The sequence below is a fragment of the Mastigoproctus giganteus genome, chromosome 11 (genome assembly GCF_048544385.1).
Source record: "Mastigoproctus giganteus isolate SK-2022 chromosome 11, ASM4854438v1, whole genome shotgun sequence".
NCBI classification, from domain to species: domain Eukaryota; kingdom Metazoa; phylum Arthropoda; class Arachnida; order Uropygi; family Thelyphonidae; genus Mastigoproctus; species Mastigoproctus giganteus.
Genome location: NC_143585.1, coordinates 76,611,435 through 76,631,294, shown reverse-complemented (window position 1 = coordinate 76,631,294; position 19,860 = coordinate 76,611,435). Strand labels below are relative to the sequence as shown.

The window sequence follows — 19,860 nt, the reverse complement described above, 5'->3', positions numbered from 1 at the left end:
TATTGACACCTTATGTGATTTTAGGAAACTCAGCATTCCCACAAACCTTTCGAGACTTAAAGATAATTTTTGCTACTTGTATCCTATATAATTTTTTGTGTGCTTACAACATTCACACAATTTATAGAAGATTTATCATCTAATGAACAAGACAGTATATTAAATGCTATGCCAAACCAAGGCAGTAATGCTCAACAAAAAACATAAAAGAATACTTTTACTCTTTTCAGTTCTGAGCTCAGGGAGGTATCTTGGCAGATGAACAAAATTTGATGCCATAGTCACGAGTATTATGCTGTGTATATTACCTATGTACCTTTTAAAATGAAAATGTTAATTAAAAATGACAAGGGAATGTAAATTAACCTACTTAAAAAACAATTAATACTCAATTTGTATAATTTTTCTCATATTTTTTCCCCCACTTTATTTTTATATCCGGAATCTGATTATCTTCTGCTCGAAAACTCTCACAGTTCTTCATTTGCATGCAATAGTTCTATCAATTTTTCATCCATTTGAAACAAAAATGAAATTCTCTTCATCTTGATACAAATGACAATGAAAATATGAGAGGCCAGATTATTCTCTGACCAAACAACATTCACACTGACTGGTTTCCGCACAACATACAGGTCACAGCTTGCTCAAGTATTCGGCTAAGGTAAAGAAAGCCAACACGAGAACCATGGTAAAATACGGGACACTTACTAGACAAACTGGTTTTCTGCCATGCCACTTTAGTGCTGCTTGCTTGGGAAACAGACCGTGCATGTTATCGGTAGCAGCAATGCATGACTGCTGCTACTGCTTCACATTGCATGCTCAGTAAACAGGTAATGTGTGCTATTGGTCTGGAGCAGAAGTCGAGAATGATATATTGATCGACACATAGGCATGACGGACGATGTACTGATTGGTGCGTGAACACAACAGATGATAACACCATAGCATTAAGTGATTGATTGAGGTTATGATATGTATATATAAAGATTCTTTCTTTCTTTTCCTATTATTTCCTAACCTAATGTTTAAATTAAGTAAGGAAATATAAGAAAAATAAAGAAACCTTTTCTTTTGCATTTCAGTAGCTGTTTGCAATTTGACTAACAATATTCTGAAAAGAATCTTCATGATTTTCTCCATAAATCTTATGCCATATATATTCATTTATGTGACCAGGCAACATATGTTTATAGCTGCCATTTAATCTTTTAGTCACACTTTTCGGTCTCTTCCACAGGGCTTCAATGTTATTTGTATGTGTTCCTGTGTGTGGATCTGCTAAATGTTCCTTATGTTTCATACCTGTAAATTATTTTTTTCTAAAGTCGTAATATGGCTATATCCACGCCATTCACCTGTCATGATGGTAGTGTTTTGTTTCACTACTTTTTCAATAATCCGTAGAAGAGTTTCTGCTTTCGGAGCGGCAAACCAGTTTTGTCCGGTAAGTTTCCCATAGTTTGCTGTGGTTCTTGTGTTGGCTTTCTTTACCTTAGCCAAGTATTCTTTCAAAGAAAGACTGTAGCCATGAGACCAGCAATATGACTTGACTGCGATTGGCACTGTGAATGTTAATTTACAGTTGCACATGATTTCTATAGAAACCCCCACTACAATATTTGACTGGATCATGCATGATCTGACCATGATTTAACTATAAGTGGGAATCGATCTCAATTCAGCTAGAAGTTAAATGTTTATTTTTTTGAAGCTCACCAACAAGATTAACATTGTTTTCCAATAATTTTGAAGCCAGTGGTATAACACAGAACCAATTACCTGTGGTAATTATGACTTGGTCAAGGACGAAAGTAATGGAAAACCTTATGACTGCAATGATGGGAAACTCTGAAGGTTCAAAATTTGATGTGATGCTGCAGTCGGACCACAACTGTACCTATTGAACTGCAAGGAAAAATAAGAATAAATGAACACAATCTAATCTTCAATTAAACAAATAATTTGAATGCTAAAGAACAATGACCATAATAAATCTTGGGAGTTTAACAAAAATACATTGGCACTAACTTGCATAGATCCAGTGCTCTCTAAAGGAGAAGGAAAACCTACCTCATCACTAATGTATCTTGATCTGACCATTAAGTTCTTTTTTAACATCGATGTCAGAGTTCAAGAACTCCAAATTCTATAATAATAACACTGGGAACTGATAACATCCACAACTACTGGTACAAGAAGGCACACACAAGCACCTAGCAGAGCAGTTCACTCGAATGATAAGCAACCTGGAGACAAACCCGAAGCTTCTCACTGAAGGAGTCACATATCTGAAGCCTAAAGATGAAGATACAAGAAACCCGGCGAAATACAGGCCAATCACATGCCTCCCAATGAGGTACAAGATCCTGACCAGCTGCATAACTAAGAAGATATCAGACCACTTAGAGAGTTAGAATATAATGGCTGAACAGCAGAAAGGATGCAAGGAGCAATTAACCATAGATGCCGCAGTTATGGAGCAAGCCTTCAAGATGCGCCGCAACCTATACATGGCCTATATTGATTACCGCAAGGCCTTCGACTCTGTATCTCATAGCTGGCTTAGAGACCCTGAAGATCTACATGGTCAAGCTGATAGTGATAAACTTCCTAGGAGCAACAATGGCGAAATGGAGTACCACCATTAAGGTTGAGAACATCACAACCAAGCCAATCCCCATTAGAAGAGGAATCTTTTAGGGAGATGCTCTGAGCCCACTATGGTTCTGTCTAGCACTCAACCTGCTATCCACCATGCTCAACGGCAGCAAGTACGGATATAACCTCAAACAAGGAATAAAGAACCTGTACACCCTCACCCACCTGATGTACATGGATGAAATCAAGCTCTATGTGGCAACCGAGAAGCAACTCCAGCAACTACTCTGGATCACCGAAGAATTCAGCAAGGACATCGGGATGGAATTTGGTCTAGAAAAATGCAAGACCCACACAATGCACCAGGGAAAATTAGTTGGCCAAAACTACCAGCTGCTAACTAGTAAAGAGATCGAAGCTATGACAGAAGGAGAAACCTACAAATACCTAAGGATGATGCAGGCTGAGCAGTTAGAGCACAAGGAAATCAAGAAGTGCATGACCGAAAAATATCATCAGAGACTCAGAAGCCTGCTGAAAGCAAAACTGAACGGAGGGAACACAGTTAAAGCCATAAACACCTATGCAGCTCCAGTACTAACATACACATTCAGGGTCATAGATTGGACTAACACTGAGCTAGAAGATACCATGCGAAAGACAAGGACAACGATGACCAAGAGTCGCCAACACCACCCGAAGTCAGCAGTGGAGAGAATAACAAACCTCGGAAAGAGAGAGGAAGGGGCCTGATAGACCAACAGAAAACAGCGATAGTAACTAGAAGGATTACTTCGAGAACAACACAGCACCACTCCACCAGGCCATAAGGAAGATAGATAAGCGGTATACCCTACTCAACCTAAGCAATTAAACCCCTCCCGCCCAGACAGTACAAGAAACAAAGTTAGAAAGATGGGCAAAGAAAACACTACAATGACCTCCATCAAGATCACATTGATGCCATTGCTTCCAATGCATGGCTCACAAGCAGGACGCTCTTTCCCCGAGACTGAAGGATTCGTGCTGGCTATCCAAGACCAGGTAATCAACACCAGAAACTATAGAAAATACATCGCAAAGGAGCCTGGAATGTCAGATGACACATGTCGATGATGCCACCTGGCCTCAGAACCGATCCATCACATCACCGTAGGGTGCAAGGTGATCACCCAGACTGAGTACTCTCATAGACAAGACCAGGTAGCCAGGATAGTACATAAGAAGCTAGCGAGGAAATACCAGTTGACCAAAGAAAGTGCACCATACTACAAGTACGAACCCCAGGCAGTACTAGAGACCCGAACCCCAGGCAGTACTAGAGACCCGAACCCACAAGCTGTACTGGGATCGCGCCATAATAACGGATAAGACCATCCTGCACAACAGACCGGACATAACCCTTGTGGACATGAAAAAGGCCACCTACCTGATTGACATAGCGGTGCCGAACACTAGCAATGTCCAGAAAACCCATGAGGAAAAAATTAGGAAGTACACGAACCTGAGACATGAGATGTGGCATATGCAAGAAGTATCAACCATCCCAATCACCGTGTCAACCACTGGTATGGTGCCAAAGGCTCTACATAGCAGCCTAGCAGCAATAGGTCTGCCAGAGAAAACCTACAAGGAACTCCAGAAAGTCGCAATCCTGAACACCTGTAGGACAGTCAGAGATTTCCTCGACCAACAGTAACACCAGACATTACAACCGCCCTGCGTACTTGGTGGCAGTACCCATCATGGAGTGGAATCCACCAATCAGGGAGAAATAATATAAGAGCAACAACAACAACAATAATAATAATAAAAACACTGTCTTAGATTACAAACAGCCACTGTAGACATTTTGAAATTCTTACTTAACAGATGAAACTAAGAGCCTTATTATAAACATTTCACAATCAGTGAGAAATGGATGGACGAGTTCAAATATATAACAAATTAAAGGGAAGGGGAAAGCTCAGGTAATTTTTTTTTTTTTTAAATGAAAATCAACGAGCAAAAATGTAAAATTTAAAAATACTGTTGTCTACCTAAAATTTATGTATAAAATGCTTTCTGATATTCAGATTTCTTGAGTAACACCTACAAATAATGTACTGTTATGTTCAACGTATTGATTATCAAACAGGATGTCACCATCAGCAAGTTCATATGCCTGAATGCAAGCTCTATCAAACAGCAAAAATCCAGAATTTAAAATAATAAACAAATAAATAGCAGTGTGCTATGATTGACTCATCCATTTACTCTATCTTTTTTCCTTATAATCTAATCATATTCCAGTGACTTTTCCACAGCACCCTGTACCAAGGTTCTGCAAAAAGTAATCAAGGTGACTGTGCAAAAAATTAACAAAAAAATTAACCTTCATACTTATGATGCAACCTAGATTTTAAAAAATACAGGGTGATTCAAAAGGTATTCAAACCCATAATATATTTTAAATTTTATTTCAAATTTCATTATAAACATAATTACAACCAGGGTATTAGTATTAGTATTAGTATTAGTAACGGCCGTATGGTGCAAGAAAGCCTATGGCTTATGCTGCACCAGCCAAAAAAAAAAAAAAAAAAAAAAAAAAATCGGAACAAAACAATGATAAAAACAAAAATTAAATAAATAATAATAATTAATAAATAAATAAAAATAATAAAATGAAATTAAAGATTAAATAAAAAGGAAATTAATCCTATCATCCTATGTGCTTCCCTTACCCGAAAGTACTATCCAGATGACCTTTGAATTTCCCCAAACTGTCGGCCTCTACCACCCATGAAGGCAACTTATTCCAGTAATTTATAACTCGCTGGCTAAAATAAAACTTCCTGCAGTCCAATCTAAACATTTCCCCGCGTAACTTGAATTTATGTCCCCTAGTTCTAGCATCATTTATAATCTTGAAAATTTTGTCCTCATTCATTTTACTGATGCCTCTCAGAGCCTTAAACACCTCAATCAAATCTCCTCTAAGGTGTCTAGTTTCCAAACTCTGCAACCCACATATTCGAAGTCTTTCTTCATAAGGACGCCCTTTTGCCGATCTCACCAGGCGAGTTACCCTTCTTTGCACCCTTTCAAGAAGCTCGATATCTTTCTTTAGGTGCGGTCTCCATACTTGAACACAGTATTCCAAGTGTGGTCTAACATAGGCCTTATATAATGAGATTATCACGTCCCTATCTCTACTTGCAAAAGTTCGATAGATCATCGATAGGACACCATGGGCCTTCCTTGCAACCTGTTTACAATGCTCAGAGAATTTCATGTCTGACCGTATCGTAACACCCAAGTCCCTTTCCTCCAGTACTGGGTTTAGTTGAACTCCACCAAGTGAATAAGTTATTTTGGGATTACTGTTTCCCAGGTGTAATACCTTACACTTTGTTGGATTAAAGCACAGCTGCCATTTTTCTGACCATTCTTGAAGTCTATCTAGGTCTCTCTGAAGAAGCTCAGCTTGACAGTGATCATTAACTACTCTACCAATTTTAACATCATCTGCAAATTTAGACATCACGCCCTCTATCCCTTCATCAATGTCGTTTATGAAAATTAAAAACAACAGTGGTCCTAATACTGATCCTTGGGGAACCCCACTTCTTACATCAACCCAATCTGAGGAATAGCCATTTATCACAACCCTCTGCCTCCTGCCCTGAAGCCATCCTTCTATCCATCTAAGGATTTTCCCAGTGATTCCAACCTGTTCCAGCTTATAAAGCAACCGCTCATGTGGGACTGAGTCAAAAGCTTTGCTGAAATCTAAATAAACAATGTCGAAATTATTCCCTAAATCCAGCTCGTGAGTGACCCTTTCGAAATAGCGAACCAGATTTGTTAAACATGATTTTCCCTTTACAAAACCATGCTGAGTATCTCCTTAAATAGGCCTCTGAGGTTGGGTATGTTCATATTACGTTCTTAGCGTTTTTTCACCAACCTTTCATGGAGTAAAATAAAATTAAAATTAAAATATAATAAAATAAAACAAAACAAATCTTGATAACTATATTTACAATAACCTGTATTTACAAAACAAATATATGGATTACAATATTAAAAATATATTAAAACACAAGATTAAAATGCATTAAAATATACTAAGTTAAAAGCGATAAAATCCCGTAGCTTTCAAAGGCTCCAGCCTTCTTCTTCAGCAGTACTCTCTATTATTCAGTACACCTTTAAATATCAGCAGGGTAATGGTAGGCATCACATGTTTCCATTCTCACGTGTTCCGCTCTCTTGCATTGTGGAACCGGAAGTGGCTCGAACGGAAGTCGTACGGAACCGCTCATCCTTTTTTTTTTTTTTTTTTTTTTTTTTAGGTAATAGTGGCAATAGTGATAATAGTGGTAATAGTGGCATCATCTCCCCAGACGATGCCACTATTACCGATCGGGCGCATAGGTTCTGGGACCGTAAGTGGCTCGAGAGTTTGCGGATCAGCTCTACAACCAACATTAATAGGGATAGGGGTGTACGGATTCACCCCCTTTTAGAGACTATTATCCTAAAAAAGGATGAGCGGTTCCGTACGACTTCCGTTCGAGCCACTTCCGGTTCCACAATGCAAGAGAGCGGAACACGTGAGAATGGAAACATGTGATGCCTACCATTACCCTGCTGATATTTAAAGGTGTACTGAATAATAGAGAGTACTGCTGAAGAAGAAGGCTGGAGCCTTTGAAAGCTACGGGATTTTATCGCTTTTAACTTAGTATATTTTAATGCATTTTAATCTTGTGTTTTAATATATTTTTAATATTGTAATCCGTATATTTGTTTTGTAAATACAGGTTATTGTAAATATAGTTATCAAGATTTGTTTTGTTTTATTTTATTTTAATTTTAATTTTATTTTACTCCATGAAAGGTTGGTGAAAAAACGCTAAGAACGTAACATGCTGAGTATCCTTGAGAATTTCAATTCTATCCAAATGATCCTGAATTCCACCCTTGATCAATGCCTCCATGATTTTCCCTACTACTGAAGTCAGACTGACAGGTCGATAATTTCCCACTTCACTTTTAGAGCCACCCTTATGTATGGGAGATATATTTGCACTTTTCCAATCCAAGGGAATCTCCCCAGAGTCTAGTGATGCTCGCATAACCAGCCTCAGTGGTTCAATGCACTCGCTTGCCGCCTCTCTCAAGATTATAGGGTATATTCCATCAACTCCAGGAGCCTTACTAGTCTGTAGGCTTGAAAGTTTTTTCATTAAATAATCTTGCGAAATTTCAATATCATTAATTATATATTTTTTAACTTCGCTCCCACAATTTCCCATTGCCACAAAAGGCTTTTCATTTGTAAATATCGATGCAAAATAACTGTTGAGTTCATCTGCAACGGCAGCTGGTGTATTTATTACTATCCCCTTTCCCTTACGTAAAGGTCCGATCTGGTTTGTCCTGCTCTTCTTGGCATTTATATATGTGAAGAATTCTTTATCCCCCCTCTTTGCTCTGTTTGCTAGTGATTTCTCATAAACTGCCTTTGCCTGTCGAACCTTTTCTGTGGCTCTATTACACACCACCTTGTAGCTGTTATAGGCTTCAGTACTTTTTATTGCTCTGTAACGTTTCCATGCCACCTTTTTCTGCTCAAGTAATGTGGCAACTTCACTATTCATCCAACTTGGAACCCTTCTCGTGGAGTATTTTTTTAATGGTATATACGCATTCAAGGCATCTGTGATTAATGTTTTAAAAGCGTACCACAGTTCAATTGTATTCATTCTCTGCGCGATATCTACCCAGTTAATAGAGGCCATGTAGTACCTTAAGGCATCGTAATTTCCTTTTCTGAAATTAAAACCCATTCCTTTGCCTTTTACTTCTGCTACCTCTCTCGTCATCATCCACCGTAGAACTCCGTGATCACTTCCTGCTACTGGTTCCTCTACTGTCAGCCCTGTTATGTCATCTGATTCATGTGTGATGATGAGGTCTAGGATATTCTTTTCTCTAGTACTTTCCCTGACATGTTGATACAAATAACAGTCATCTAGTTGATTTAAAAATTTTGTTCCCCATGTCGAGTTTCCTTCCCATTTACTCCAATCAATTAGAGGCAAATTGAAATCACCCATAATAAGGCATTGACGCTTACTTGCCCATTCCATTTGCATGTAGAGGCTTTTGTCATAGTCTTCACAATCACCTGGTCTGTAGATTACGCCTACTCGCATTGTACCTTTGTTTCCAACTATCTCACACCATACAGACTCTATACTAGCATGTGAAATGTCTGAGTCCGGGAAAGCTATCGTCGCACTCAGGCTGCTTCTGATAAGAAGCATTACCCCACCACCCCTTCTATCTAACCTATCCTTCCTAAATACATTATACAAGCCGTACTGAAACTCATCATCCCCAATTTCCGGGTGGCACCACGTCTCTGTAAGCCCTATTATGTCCACGTTACTTGTTTTAACCAGCAGTTCGAATTCGCTCATTTTATTGACGACACTTCTAACGTTACTGTATAAACAATTAAGATTTACTGTTCTTGTATATTTAACAACCCTAACACAACCCTTGAAGTTTTTTAGGCTCTCTTCCCTGATATTAGCTACCTGCTCACGTGAAACGTCTTTGCCCCCAGAACATCTAGATAATACGTCCAGTTGGGGTAACAGATAAGAACTCTTAAGGTATGTGCAAGAGTTACATTGACCAATATTATCAGATAAACGCGTGTCAGTATTACCCACATCCCCCCTAACTAGCAGTTTCCCTGAGCCTTTAAGGTATCCTCAATAATACTGGCAAAAACTTTTGCACCACCTTTGTTTAAGTGTATCCCGTCTCTACAAAACAAATTCCTTCTACCTACAAGTGTGGGCCATGCTGATAGAAATTTACCCCCTAAAGCCTTGCAGATTCCTTCAAGTCTTGAGTTAATCCACAAGGCTCTTAACATATAATCCCTCCTATCGTGTCTGGGCAGAATTGCAGACACATAGACATTATGGCCTAGCTCGCGACATTTCCTCAGCATGGTCCTGTATTTTTCCAACAAATCGTCAGATCGTGTACGTTTAATATCGTTTGTCCCCACATGAATAATAATATTTTCTTTACCCCTTTAAAATCTGACAGTCTGTTGGTGACATCATCAATAGTTGCTCCCGGCAGACATACCCTGGTTCTGCTCCACCTATCTTTATTACAAAAAATATTCCCCGTTTCCCTGACAATGGAGTCTCCTAATAAAACAATGTCCTTTCTAACCAGGGTAGTTTGCACTTGGTTTTTCTGTTTTGAGGCTCGAATTGGGTGTGCATCACTTGGTAGATTGCTGGAGTTTTGAGTCCCTGACGAGCTCCCAGAAGCATTATTTTCGAGGGCAAGCACTCGTTTTTTCAGGGACTCAAATTGTTCCATCAGTGCACCAAATTGTAATTTAAGATCGGTGCACTCCTTACATCGATCACAAAGAAAAGAATCCCCAGCTGAGGTAGGATTAGTCACCAGGTCGACCTTGGAAAACATTCCACAGGTTCCACAACGGATTAAATCATGACTCACCCGTAAATCGCCATCTGCTATTTCCGTGTGACTCACGATACCCTGTGACGTGTTTAAGGCAGATCTCGTAACAACCATTATAAAATTAAATAAATATCAATGAAAGTAACTTTAAAAAATTATATCTATAATATTATTAAAATCAAACAGTTACAGGAAAACCTATAACAAAATAATCCAACAATATTTAAATAAATCAAATACAGTATTTAAAAGCACTATCCAAAAGTAAACCACTTAACTGAGGAGCCCTGTCTAAGCGCGTCCGCTCACCTCGAATGCCAACCTATGTATGTCTGCCAGGGGCAAAAGTCGATGATGTTGAAGAACAGATATCATATTTGAATAGCACAAAGGGCGATATTTTTGTATACAAAAATAAAGTGCAGCCATTATCAACCCACTGCAGGATGGAAGCCTCCTCAACAATTCATACTGAGGGAAATGGACCATAATCTGCCATGCTGGTCCAGTGCGGGTTGGCAGATCGACCGTATTCAGCAGTCAGGGGCTCGAACCCAGGTCTACTCAAAGAGCGTGTGCTACTTGACCCATGACCCGCTCATGACCACTCGGCTACGGAGGCCTCTACAAGTTGGCACTAAAGACATTAAGAGCTGGAGATCTACAGATTTACTTAACAAGTACAGGTCGATGCTGAAAAAAAGTCGAGAGTTAGGGTTAAATTTGAAAGTGTCTGCAATTCTGCCCAGACATGACAGGAGGGAGTATATGATGAGAGCTGTGTCAATCAATTTAGCCCTGGAGGGATTGTGCAAGGCTCATGGGGTAGAATTTTTCTCAGTGTGGTCTGTGCTTGTTAACAGGAGAAACTGCTTCCACAGGGATGTGATACACTTAAATAGAGGGGTTGCAAGAGTGTTTGCTGATGCTATCGAGGCAGCGTTCGGTGGGTTGGAAAACTGCCAGCTTGGGGGGGGGAATTCACAGACTAAAAGGTTTATAGTAGCTGCAGGCAGAAGTTAAATTGATTCTTGTTCTGCTTCTATTAGACTGAGCAGTGGCCTGAAGGGTGGGGTGCTGGGGGTTTAGGGACTGGCAGGAGTCATCATGAAACAAATAAATACATTGGCTGTGGTGGGGTAACTAAGAATAAGTGCATGTACACTAATGCTAGAAGTATAGTAAATAAATTTGATGAATTTGAAGTGCTGGTCAAGACATCAAAGGCAGATTGTTGGGATATCAGAGACATGGTGTTATACAGATATAAGCAGTGGAAATTGGAATTTGGGGAGTACAATGTTCACAGAAAGGGAGGAGGGGGTTATGCTGCAAATTAAGAAAAACAAAATCTAAGGAAGTGTACCCAGCTGATATAGATGGACAGTGCAATGTTGAGTCAGTTTGGTGTGTAATAAGCACTGGGAAAACAAAAATGAGAGTAGGAGTTTGTTAGAGGCTTAATGACTAATGAGTACAATGAACAATTGTACAGAGAAATAGAATGGGCCAGTAAATCAAATTGTGTTATAATGGAGATTTTAACTTCCCAGATATTGACTGGAACTTGTAGGCTGGTCACTTGCACACTAGTGACACTTCTGTGGATTTATTGGATGATTGTTTTCTGCAGCAGCATGTTTGAGAGGCAACCAGAGAGTGTAATACTCTTGATCTGGTTATTAGCAGTGATTATTTGTGCATTAAGAATTTGCAGATAAAGGAACCACATGGAAGCAATCACAGTGTACTGATGTGGGATTTACTTAAAGATATAATTACCATCAGGGGTAAAGGGAAGGGCTTTTACTCCTGTAAAGGTGACTACAGTGGGACCAACTGATGATGTTACCAACAGCAAATTCTAAGTGGGAAGCATTCAAGGAACTAATTGTGGAAGCTGCTGGGCTTTTCATACCAATTAAGAAATATTGTTTAAGGTTCAAGCCTAAATGGATGTCAGATGAACTGATGAGACTTGTGGCAGAGAAGAACAATGCATGGGATGCATATAAATTATCAGGAGACACAGAAGCCTACGGCAGATATAAGCTAGTCTGTAATCAAGTCACAAAGGAGATTAGGCAAACGAAGGCAGATTACGAGAAATATTTGACAAAGGATGCTAAGAGAAGCAGCAAGGAGTTCTTTACTTATATAAACTCTAGAAGAAAGGGGATGAATCAGATTGATCCACTTGATATTGATGGTTTGACTGTTGATGATTCTGCTAAGATAGCTGATAATCTGAATGAGTATTTTGCATCTACATTCACATGAGGAGTTATTAAGGGAGAAAAATGCTGGACGTTTATCAAACTGTGACAGGGTGCTTAATGATTTTGTAATAACTGAGAGCAAAGTGGAGGAGAAATTGTTGCAGTTAAACATAAGAAAGGCACCTGGGGTGGATGGGATATATCCAGTTATATTAAATGAGGCGGCAAAGGAAGTAAGCAAACTCTTAGCCATAATTATAAGAGCATCCTCGGACTTGGGGGAAGTCCCCACAGACTGGAGATGTACAAATGTATCCCCAATTCACAAAGAGGGATCTAAGGGCGACAAGAGTAATTACAGACCAGTTAGTTTAACTTCCGTTCGGGAGAAACTATTGGACTATGGTTAAAGATGCATTGCAGGAACATCTAGACAAGACTGCAGTAATAATTCAGACAGAGCATGGATTTGTTATGGGAAAGTCTTGTCTGACAAATTTCATTGGATACTATGATGTGGTTTCAAAGGAACTGGATGCAAAAAATTATTTTGATATTATATGCTTGGATTTCAGGAAAGCCTTTGACACTGTTGCACATGGAAGACTACTGTACAAATTGGAGCAGTATGGTATTAAGGGTAAGTTGTTACAATGGATAAAAGGGTGGTTGAATGGGAGAAGACGGAGTGGTAATCAATGGATGCTGCTCTTCATGGACTAACGTTATTAGTGGCGTCAGGGTTTGGTGTTGGGCCCACTGTTGTTTTGTATATTTATCAATGATATTGATGAAGGTATATCAGGCTTAGTGTCGAAGTTCACAAATGATACAAGGTTGGCAGGGTTGTTAATGACAGTAATGGCAGTGTCCTACTGCAACAGGATCTAGAAAATTTGGGAAGATGGGCTGAGAAGTGGCAATTGAAGTTTAACATTGACAAATGCAAAGTACTGAATATGGGTAGAAGTAGCCCCAGAGGAACGTACCAACTGTGTGGTACTACACTTAGGGTGGTAGAAAATGAAAAAAAGACCTGGGAGTAATTGTGCAGTCAGATATGAAGTTTTCTAAGCAATGCAGACAGGCTGCTAGAGCAGATCATGGGGTATTGTCAATGATATACACTAATTTTGCTAGTAGAGAAAAGGAGGTGATTATCCCTTTATAAGACAATGATTAGGCTACATGTTGAGTACTGTGTCTGGAAGCTTCATTTTAGGAAGGATGTAGAGTTACTTGAGCATATACAGTGAAGGGTTAGGGGAACAAAGGGGCCCTCTTACCAAGAAAGGCTTAAGTTCTGCAAATTGCAGCAGCTGGAGACTAGGCACCTGCAAGGTGATCTCTGACTGAGGTGTATAAGGCCTTGAATAGGTTGAGCACACTGAATTCTGATCGGATTCTTCAACTTGCTCAGATTATGAACCCGAGGGGGTTCAAATTGAGGAAAGACAATTGTAGAATAGATATGTGGAAATTTGCCTTTAGCCAGCGGGTGGTTAATTGCTGGAAAAAACTTTCATCTGTTGTTGTGGAAGTTGATAGGTTAAATAAATTTAAGGAGGAACTGGACAAACTTTTAGAGGGAATGGATATGTTAAATTGTTTTTTTTTTTTGGCTGATACTACATAAGCTCATACACTTGCTTTCTTGCATCACATGCCTCCATTACTACTACAACAGGGATTGCAATAAGTGGCAAACTTGTCATTTTTCACAGATGTAAGCAAACATATTTAATGAAAACTGACGTGTTTGAACAGTTATTGAAATTTAATACTGACTTAATTAAAATGACATGTTGCCTTCATTATAAACAAAGCACTACTGGTCATTAGGGTGACTATCCGTTCAGAAACTGGTTTGAAATGTCCCACAGTCAGACAAATAAATTCTTTTTTGAGTTTGGGAATTATATGTCTTGCCCCTCTTGTAAGCAAACATCTGATTAAAATTAAAATTTGTACAAACAAAAGAAAGAGCAATATAATGATATTAGACTAAGGCAAACACATGCAATATGGCTTCCGGACAGATGTCCCCAGGAAAGTAACACATCTGCATAAATTAACTACCCACTAGTGAAATCAACCAGTCTGTTGCCAGAGCAACACTAATTCCATTGAGGCTCCCTGTCAGAGAAGGTCTATATTTGTCCTCTCCCACTCTTGCACATACTTGTTTGCCAGCTGTTGTTACCACTTCGTTTACTGGTAGTGAACAAACTAAAATTAACCTTGCTGTAGTTTTAAGTAGGATTTTGCAGGTGTATTTTTTAGTTATGTAATAATTTGATATTTAAGTTTTTATCATTATGTTAGCACTTACAGGTCAAGATGATTCCTTCAAAGAAACCTAAGAAAATATGTATTTTTCATAATGAATGATTAGTAAAATATGCATGGCTGAAACAACTACCTGACGACAACTCAAGGGCATTTTGCAAGGTATGTAAAAAGTTATTTACTATATCTCATGGAGGAGAAAATTATATTAAAAAGCATGCTTCAGGAAAAGAGCACCAACAACTCCATAATCAGGTTGGTCAAAATCAGTTGTTATCTATGTTATAATGACTAGCCAAGACAGTAACTGATACATGGCTCCTGAGCTGGCTCAAATATATTGTGCTGTACAGCATGAGCAATCCTACAAAATCACCGCCAAATGAAATTAAATGCTTTTATATGTAGTGACGAAATAAATAAATAAAAAAAAAAAAAAAAAACACATGGTTGCCAAACAAAAGGTGAAGCGATTGTAACTGAAGTTTTAGCACCAGCTTCTGTAAAGGAAATCATAAATATACTTGATGTGCTAATCCTCTTCCTTTTAGTTCTGTGGCAAGTGATGCTTCAAACTATGGCCATACTAAACTGGTCCCAAAACGTTAAAGTATTGGACACCAAAACAGTGTAGAAATCAAAGTCCCAGACTTTTATGATGACCTGGATGAAAACATCAGCCAGGATATCTTGACAAATTCAGAAGACTCCTGGAAAATTCATTAAGCACTGAAAATAAAATATTTCCTCTTACTCCAGAGACAATGCTAGTGTTAATTATGAAAAGTGCAATTTGGTTTTCCAGAAATCAAACCACCAAATCCAAATATTCAACATGCTTATCGTCTTGTGCATATTTTGCACAACTGTATACAAACAAGCTGGTGACCAACTACAGATCCTCTGATGGAAAAATTGAGAAACAAATTTAGCCAAAGAAAAGAAGGCATGTTTATCGGGGAAGAAACAGAGATGTTGTTAAAACTTGATGGAAAAAAGTTCTATTATTATTAAGAAAGATTTTCTCAGCTTTTATGACAAATCTCTCAAATATTTGGAAAAGTGGTTATTTCTATAACAATCTTTTATTTTAATTTTTATTTCCACAAAAATCCAGTTTTTATCACTGAAAAAGGAACCAACATATTCTGACTTCAAAGAGGCTGTTGTAGTTTTGAACTTGAAGGCATCTATCAACATGGATGAATTATATGAAGAATCTTGCATAACAAAGCTTACATTTGCATTGTTTCTGAACAAAGAATCGAACTGTTAGTGACAAATGGTGTCAAATAATTCAGATGGAAGACAGTGGACTTCCAAATGCAGTGTGATTACTCTCGTTTGTAATATATATTCCAGTATACAATGATTATGTGGAGTGAGTTTTCTCAATTATGAACTGCTACTGGAGAAATGAACACAATAAGAGCAGCATAAACTTAATAAAAAGTGAAACTGCAGTAAAGATGAATTGTATATATACTTACAATAACTTTTACATATTTGTGCTTAAGGAAAAGAATATTCTGGAAGCAGCAAAGTGACAAAAACTGTTTTTAAATTCAAATAATGAACCAAAACTGACCAACTGAAAATTTTCATTTTTGATAATCCATAAAATATAATGATACATTTAATTGTCTGAATTTTGTTGATTAAATAAAAATATTTTAGTCATTGTAGTATATTTTTGTTTTCTAAAAAAAAAAAAAAAAAAATTCTTGCATTTTAAAGTTCAACATGAAAAAATCTTTCAAATAGTATGTACTTTGCAATAATAATTGTCACATGTAAACAGCTACAACACAAAACCTTGCACTGCATGTTACTGCTATAACCCTCACTTCCCTTGTATGCTAGCATACTGTGGAAACTGTCAGAATGTCCTGCAATATGAAAATGAAAAGGTGATCATCCTATTGGTTATCCATAGCTGTTATTGTAGTAGGTAGAATTAAATTCTATCAAATGTCAATGATAAAACAGTTCCCCTCTATCTATAGCTTTAATTGTTCCATTAGTCCCAGCTTTATAAAGAGGATATCCAATTTGAATATAGTTGTTCATTTTAAAGCTTAAGTAAACAAATTTTAATGTTTTTTTTTTTTTTTTAAAATCATGTTGCAGAGTAACTGGTGAGTATGGAGAATAACCAAATGCTATTTGAAGATAGGAAGTGCTTTCTGAAATGGTATTGGAAGTATAAAATGTTAAAGACGTTCAGTGCATATGGCAGGGATTGGCAACCTGCGGCTCTTTAACTTTTAGCCCACATGAAGCAAAGTTTGAAATGGAGTCAGAGGACTTAAAAATCAAGGACATGCAGAGTGCAAGACTAAAATGCCTTAAAACAGAAATTGAGCATTTGGAGAGGCAAAAGGCTACCCTTGTAATTCTACATAAATGGATGCCGATAGGCGAGTCGAGAAAGCAAGACCAAATTGTGTTCGATGCATGGTGTAGCTTACTGGCTTACAATACAGAGATTCCAGGATCCTGGTATTGATACAAAAATACTGGTTTTTCGGTACTAATTTAAAAAATAATTATCCATTCATATAAAGGTTATAAAATTGACAACAATAATTCATTAATACTGCTGAATTTGCAAATGAGAGATTGTTATACACAGTACAAATGCAATGGAAACCTGAAAATGTCATGAAACTGCAAGACAAAATCTTACAAATATATATCTCTTAGTAAGTATAGTGTGTGTGGAAGTAAAGCACTTAAGGAATAACGAAAACATCATTACGGAAATATTTCCATTAGTGGCAGTAGGCCTGGTAGGATAGTTAAGGAATATGGTGAACAATGGTATGGCAGGTGTGGAAGGGTTAAAATTAAAAGCTTCTGAACAATAGTTTAATCCATCTATTACACTGCTACTTGAGGATGCGACACTCAGTGCGTTTTAGGAAAGGGTGTTGGTATGGAGCAGTTCAAAGGTATTGTGAACAGGTGATGTAGAGGTAAAAGATGAAAGCATTTTGTTGTGTGGGAAAAAGAGAATATTTTTCCCACCAAAGGAAGAAGAGCGAGTTTATAAAGAATAACACCGTGATTGGGCCAGGTTTAAATTAGACAGTGGAAGATACGTAAATGCGTGCAAACCCCTCTGGGGTTTGCACATAAGCTTGCGTATAAAATAGTACAAGGGGCGATTGTAACTTGCAATCAATTCAATAAATAAATAAATGAGAAGGAAATAAATAAGGTGCTCGCATCAAAAGAGGGGTTGCAGACTTCCAATGGTAGTTCTGGGTTCAGTTCGGGTCCAGTTCTGGGAGTGTCCAGCTGTATAGTGAAGGGTTCCATCGGGCATGTTCCTGTGCTAGAAGTTAATCCGGAAGTTGAATAACAAGCCAGTTCGATAGTGCCCTGGCTTCTACTACTGCTGTGGTAATTTCCTTCAGTATTAACAGAGAACTGTTCTCGAAATCCCAAAATAAGACAGTACTGGAAGAGTTATACAGCAGAGATGCAGAGTTCAACTAAGGAGAGAGAGAGAGAGAGAGAGAGAGAGAGAGAGAGAGAGAGAGAGAGAGAGAGAGAGAGAGAGAGAGAGAGAGAGAGACATTACCGCACTCCGTGGAAGGAACCCGCACAAAGGAATCCCAACATGAAAGAGAAGGAAGGCAAGTCCTCTGAACTGTGTTGTTTTGGAAATGGTACTTAGATAAAGAGGGAGATTATTTTAGAGTAAGGTTGAAGTTGAAGAAACACTAGAAATAAGGAAATGTTTAGTATTGAGTTGGTTTATTGGTTGAAGTTGTAAAGAAAATTGACATTTCTAATTTAAGAGAGATTACATGGAATTGTTAGCATTAAGTTAGCGACGTATGGATTGCTGTTGTGAAGAGAATTGATATTGGTGATTAAGGGAAATATGAGGTAGTGATTAAGATTGAATTAGTTTAGTGTTTGAAGCAGTAGAGACTTGAGATTGTTAATTGAGAGAAATTTTATGGAAATGATAGTATGTATTAACAGATTAAATGAGAAAAATGAATAGATTAGATGTAAATGAACACCAGTTATGTATTATAAGTAGATTTGTATGATAAATGACTTTTTTTATATTTGTGTCAATGTTCTTGAGAAACTGACAGCTCACATATAATATGTATATAACATAATATATATACTTGTGTGTGGGGGATGGGAATATCCCTCAGATCCTGGAAATTATTTTTTAACACAATCAGGTAGCTTGTGGGGCTTAGTGCTTGAGGGGAGCTGCTGTCAGCAAATCATAGCAATGGCCACTGACAGCGATACTAAAGTATAGGGAAATAAAAATTAATAACTCCCACAACTTAGATTTGGTTTCCTCACCAAGCTTAACCGTGTTTCTTTTGTTAATATGGATATAGTGCCATAAAATGTCAAAAAGGAATTATATTTTTATTTTTGATAAAAAGAAAATAAGATTTTTTGATTTTTTAAGATTGAGGGAATAAGGTGGGGGTGAGTAAACTGCAACTCGTTTACGACTATTTCAGTACAAAGCTGTTGTTGTTTGTTATTTGGTTTTTAGGAGCATTAGCAGCTAAGGCCATATTGCTCCAGGGGGATATGCGGTGGTCATTCCCTGACCTTTCCGCATCCTCCACATTTGGTGGGCATGGGCTCGAACCCTGGTCTAATCAAGAAGCGCATGCTACGCACTTCTGCTCCTGTCCACCTGGTTACGAGGTGCCTAGTACAAAGCACCAACCAGCACAGAATCCAAAAGGACATATTTTCTGCCACTAATCAAATATGTACCAAAATTAGATCCAGTTTAAACGATAACACTACTGAGTTTCTTAAGAGCTCACTTTATTCAGACAGGTAGTGTGGATGCTTATTTTTTAGTTTTTAGAATAACTGTATGTTTAATAATATTTGCTAGAATGTTTATTATTGTAATAAAAGTTTGAGTTAAAACGTGAATTCAAGTAATTACTTGTTTTTTCCTTACTTTATTGCAACTAATTGTCATCAAAATTTATTGCGAAAAATGCTTTTTTTGGAATACCGGTATCATAAATTAAAAATACCGGTATTAAGGTTTTGATCGGTATTGTGAGCCCTACCGGACACGTATATAAATTTGAAAATATTTACGCTTGGACTTTTTCGGTTTGAAGAATTTTTGCAGGCAAATATTTTCGAACATGAATTATATTAAAAATAAACAAAGAAACCATTTGAACAAAGCGAGTCTCTCAGCATGCTCAAA

The 19,860-nt window shown here is 37.8% G+C and overlaps 1 long non-coding RNA gene across 1 annotated transcript in view; it reads right to left on the bottom strand.

The window, feature by feature from the left end:
- Window positions 1–1,092: 1,092 nt before the first annotated feature.
- Window positions 1,093–19,860, bottom strand: part of LOC150078147 (uncharacterized) — a 55,656-nt gene continuing 36,888 nt past the window's right edge. The window contains exon 3 of the long non-coding RNA XR_016547613.1: window positions 1,093–1,911. This is a non-coding gene — a long non-coding RNA (uncharacterized LOC150078147). The remainder of the gene's footprint in view (window positions 1,912–19,860) is intronic.